Source organism: Engystomops pustulosus, chromosome 4 (genome assembly GCF_040894005.1).
Source record: "Engystomops pustulosus chromosome 4, aEngPut4.maternal, whole genome shotgun sequence".
NCBI classification, from domain to species: domain Eukaryota; kingdom Metazoa; phylum Chordata; class Amphibia; order Anura; family Leptodactylidae; genus Engystomops; species Engystomops pustulosus.
Genome location: NC_092414.1, coordinates 77,038,587 through 77,044,587, shown reverse-complemented (window position 1 = coordinate 77,044,587; position 6,001 = coordinate 77,038,587).

Here is a 6,001-nt window from a genome sequence, read left to right as displayed (position 1 = left end):
GAAGATTCTTGCTTTTATATATATATATATACTCAATATCATTAGCATGTGAAAAAAATACTTGTCACCTCTTACTGGTTATTTAGGGAGCTCCTTTTGAGTAACCTATTACATTGCTGAATGGGTGGCAGGAGCATTCAGATAATTGATTTCCATCTTAATCCATTGAAGAGCATTGCCAATTGAAAACAAAATTACTTCCTCACTACATGGTGCTGTCTGTTAAGGGAAAGTATTATTGGCTTAGATTATTCTTTATCAATGCGCCTTGGCTTGATGGAGACCCTGTGAGAGGGAAAGGCTACGGGTAAAGGATTAGCGATGTCCAGTTATAATTCAGAAAAAAAGAAATAAAAAATGTAATTATAACTTGATTCACAAGTTGACATGTTTCTATGTCTCCTGGCGCGTCTCAATCTATAAGCTTATATTAAATCTCTAAAAACCCTGTGTCTATTATTGTTAACTTTATATACATCTACTAAAAATGAACTTAAATTAGGGCTGTACAACAGTTCATTATTATCATTACAGTTAATTATTATTTTTCATTAATTCATTCATTAGGGTCATAATGAGATCCTGATATCGGCCAGTTTTCAAAGACCACTAAGGTGACTAAGGCTGGATTCATATCATCTTATCTGCCATATGCTATAAGGACACGTCGGGGTAATTAAGACATGGCCAAATGTTTGGTACAGACGTATTCCACCATATGCTTATAAGGTGGGATATGGCGCCTGGGGACCCCCATTCCCCCTTGAATGCAGGGGGAGGAGTGTACAGTGGCAGCAGCCGGCAATTGGCTGCTGCTGTTGTACGCGGTGTTTCCCAGTGATGTCACTGTCTTAAGGGATGCATTAAGCATCATGTGCATCCAGAGCCTCCTGTGTTTCCTAGTGTACCAGCGTTCCCAGGTTTCCTCCGAGTTCCTGTATTCCTTTATTCCTGTGGCGGTCCTGTATTCCTGTGGCGGTCCTGTATCCCGGTGATCATCCAGAGGTCCTACCATCCAGAGGTCCTGCCATCCCGAGGCCCTGCCATCCTGAGGCTCTGCCATCCTGAGGCCCTGCCATCCCGGTGTCCTGCCATCCCAAGGTCCTGCCTTCCCTGTGTCCGGTTTCCCGTTTCCCTACCTTGGCTGCCACCACGGGCCTAGTCCCAACTGTGGAACGAAGACCATCCCGTTTTGCGGTGGACTCTGGCAAAGACCAGGGGCTGCTTAGACTCCGGTCCCAGGTTGCTGCTAGTACCATCATCCCAGGGAGTCCACAGACTCTAGCCCCAAAAGACTCTCCAACACCCCCATGTGTGACAGTGAGGATGTTAAGGTAAACCTAGCTGACTTCGGAGCAGTGGCCGCACAGCTATGGGTCGGTCGTTCGGCGCATGCGCCGAACGCTGGCTTCATGGGCGAGGGCGCACAGCTACGAGGAGCTGCACGCCGAAGATGTCAGGGTAGGAGGAGAAAACAGGCTACTGGGGCGTGGAGTAGCCGCGACGTGTAGCCTCATGTCCGGCTACTCCACGCCCCTGTAGCTGCTTGAGAAAATAAACATATTAGGGCAGTGATGGCGAACCTTTTAGAGACCGAGTGCCCAAACTTCAACCAAAATCCACTTATTTACCGTGAAGTGCCAACATGGAATTTTATACAGTAACTAATTGCTCCCTGTTCTTCCACATCTTTTAATTGTATCGCCCCCTAAGGTCAACAGTACAGTTAACATAAGGAGGGCAAATTCAAACTATCATTGTAGCTTCTCTCCATGGCCTCTCTGTACAGGAAGAAAGGTGGGTCCAGTAGAAGGACCTCCAAAGATAATGCAGTTCTGTCAACACCTTATTACTTTCCCTCCAGTTCCAAACTAGCGCTGAGAGCAGGATCTCTTAAGTTTCCTGGGACTGTAGGTAGATTCAGTGTTTAGTGAACTCTAAAGGCCTGAGTGCCCGCAGAAAGGGCTCCGAGTGCCACCTCTGGCACCCGTGCCATAGGTTCACCACCACTGTATTACGGTATTAAAGTTTTAAAAAGATAGCGGGTACGTGAGGATTAGCTCTAAAAAGGGCTATCCTCACGTCCCATACATCCACCTACCACCCATGCTACCTTTATGGGTAGAATCGTGGTGGTAGGTTCCCTTTAATTTTCCAAATACAAATTGGGGTCAGGGCTTTTCTTCATCTTGCAATTCGATTGAAAACTGGCTAAAGGGTCGTATCGATTGAGTTGTGCTCAATGATTCATATTCAGAATGGACACCAGTTATAAGTGGTGTACCCCAGGGCTCTGTGCTTGTCCCACTATTATTTAATTTATTTATTAAATTAATGTATCTAGATGTATCCAGCTGCGACTACGCAGCAGCGAGCCTATCATATGCCGGTGCACGAGCGATGGCCTATGATAAATATACCCCAATGAGTTCATTCAGTTGTCAGTTTGTTCAGTGTCTCAGTTTTTCACATGCATTTTCGATGTGTTTTTTACGCGCAGATAACGCGTGTGAAAAAAACTCAGGACTGAGGTCTTTCTTTTCTATGGTTAGTGAAAAAAAGCTTTTTTAATGCATCTCCATAGACTTGCATGGTGCGTTTTTCACACACGTGACTTGCAAGAGTAGAGCATGCTGAGATTTAAACGTCCGTTTAAAAAAAAACGTGTGTGCGTGGAAAAAAATGCAAGTCTGAAAAAGCCCATTGATTACAATGGGTCAGAGTGCAATGCAAGTTCTGCACATCAAAAGCACACGCAGAACACACATGTGAAAAGCACAAGTGTGAGAGAGGCCTAAGCCTTTCTCTCAAAATACTTAGTTTTACTTCCATCTCTATCGAATAAATATAGTTACAGAGTTTTAGTAATAACATGTTCCTACTGTTATATGTGCTGTAGACGAATACATCATTAAAAGTATAGAGCTCAGAATTGTACACATACTTATGAGCCCATTTGTCTGCTCAATTTTCAGTAATGCAAAAGTATTCAAATGTAATTGGTTTACTTTGGCACTAGGTGGCGATGGCACTGTAATGTAATCGTTTTTCACAGGACTACCAAGGATGGACAATAAACAGCAAACCTGATAAGATTATGAAGGAAGCTCCATTCTATCTGCTGTGCTCTCCTTTGTACTACCCTGTTTTCCCTAAAATAGAACATCCCCCCAAAATAAGACCTAGTAACTTTTGTTCAAGCTTAGAAGTATAAGGCCTCCCCTGAAAATAAGATCTAGTGGCAGTCATTGCTACAGCTCCACTTGCGCTGTACGTTATTGTAAGTAGATCTTTTAGATGCTACAAGAGGTTGTGACATGGGTGAAGAATTCTTGGGATGAAATCACTGACTGTTGTGCTGCAAATGCAATACAAGCAGCTACCCGGACAAGAAGGGCTCATAGAAGGAAAGTGCTATTGCAAAACATGAGAGATTTGAGCCAATGATTCCAATAGAAATGGAGTCAGCAAGAAATTCAGCATGAAATCCAGAGTTTGGAGAGTTATAATGATGATGGAAAATTTGATATACAATAAATTTGAATTCTTCTTTATGGAAAAATAAGACATCCCCTGAAAATAAGACCTAGTGCCTCTTTAGGAGCAAAATTTAATATAAGACACTTTTATATATAAAGTCATAAAGCACTTTAATACGTTTTAAGGCATGATTATATTCATAGTCTATTTATTTTCAATAGTCTAGACCTAGGCTGGCTATGATGCGGCCCACGGGCCCCATTCAACCCTCTAAACATTTTTGACCAGCCGTTTGATCGCCCACTAGGATTACATGCACAACTCCCGCAATAGCAGCAGGTGGTTGAATTGGCCAGTCAAAAATACTTATCCGGCATGCCAACACAGCAGGGCTGCGGCAGCGCATGTGCCGGATGCAGCTGTGGCTCGTGCTCTGCTGCTGCTGATTGTGCTTGTTTGGAGTAATACACTCCTACTTCTGCCACTAGGGGGTGTGATGAGAAGGGTATTAGGTATTGGGTAGAACTGAGGTAAGTGTATTAGCCTTCTAAAACCATTACAATTTCTCATGGGGCCAATTATTGCCATCCCCTGGTCTAGAGAACTTTAATATTACTGGAACCTTATGCAATATCAACAAACCTAGACAACCAAAAGATGATCAGCTCTGAGATCAAATGTTAAAGTGTGACCATGCAAAACTGCACTAAATGCTATGGAGCAGCCCAGAGAAGCTGTTGAATCATAGCTTTCTGTGTACTAGGAACAGAAGAACTTTAAAAAAAATGCATTGAGCTTCTCCACTCCCCCTTCCTGCAGAGAGGTAATGGCACAGCAAAATTAGTACCACTTCTCTCATTGCAGAAACTACGATCCTGGAACATAAATCCAATTTCCCTGTGACTGGATATGGTTATACAGCTCTACCCTGGGGGCGCTGCATAGCAGTACAGATTCCCTTTATGGCACTGTTCAACCACCGGGCCACGGCCCAAGACCGGGCTGTGGAGCATTTGGCCTCAGGTCGAACCTGAACTCTGTAAAAAAAAAAATTCAATGGACAGTAGAAGCAGGGGAGGCATAAACAGAAAGGGCAAACATAAGTGTGTAAGTGTGTGTGTGTGTGTGTGTGTGTGGGGGCTTCTTCAAACTATTTTTGGCTAGACAGCAGAACACCTACCCATGCCAACCGGTCCCTGGAAAAAATGTATGCTTGCTGCTGCTCCCTGGGCAAAAATAGGTTGAGGACCACTGCTTTAAAGGGTTTGCACCAAGTTTGATTGTTCTAACATAACAATCTGATCACTGAAGCACAACAACAGGGGTCCCATTCTCCATAATTGATGAAGCATGAGGTCAAGCATAGATCCCGCCACATCCTTTAAAATGCTAAAAGTGTTGGACATTGCAGTACAACGTTTAGCTATCTCTGGCACCAATATACTCTGTGAATGAGAATGTTCCTTCAATGAGTGACAATGGGACCCCTGTTATTCTGATTGGGGGGTATCCAGTCAATCCTCTAGCTAGAGGATAACAGACAAACCTGGGCAAGTTCTTTAAGTTTAATATAGTATAAATAAAAAACAAACACCTATAAAATGTAGTTGTACTGGACAATGGCAAGTAAATTATCTAATGCCTAATATTACAAATGGCTTCTCAATAGCCAATACAACCCCTATCTCAAATTGTGAGAGAAAAAATCCATAACAATACATGTATGCACAATGTATTTAGAATCTAACAGTACCGGCAATCATAGATTGATATAGCAGCAGTGAGGTAAAACTGCCCCCTCTGGTTTGGAAGTCAATACATGTACATACCAAATGGTCTAAAAAGTAACTGATATAGACACAAACCTGCTGTGCATGTTTGAGTCTATACCAATTACTCTATAGACCATCCATATTACTACCCTTTACACCATTTGATATATACAGGTATTGACTTTCAAACCAGGGGGTCAGTTTTACCTCATTGCTGCTATATTGCTCTAGGATTGCCTGCATAACTACATTGTAAATGCATTGTGCATCGTGATAGGAACACGGGCCCGGTCCCTTCTGTAGTTGTGACCCTGTTTTTATTATTTTATGGTGGACATTTATAAAGCTTATGAAATTATTCCTTATTTGTTGGTTTTTGGGTCTTTTGGGCTGAAGCTTCATGTAACTCGAAAGAAGATTACTCTTAATTGAAGTGTAAACATGCAAATAATAAAACACAGGGCAGATTTATCAGTCTAACATCCCCTGATGTCATTGGTGTATCGTTGAAACATGTTGGGAGGGGCTGTAGTGTTTTTATCGACAATAGCTCTTCTATTGCTACACTATTAAAATATGGAACATGATTATGCAAGTCCTTATATGTGTATTGTCTGTAGATTAAAAGTTTGGCTTTATTTCATTCCTAATCTCAGTAGGAAACAGTTTTCCAAAAGAGCATAGCATGCTGTTTTTTTCTTGACTTAGAAGTCAGTTCATATATCAGAATCCTTTGAATGTGATCAGTT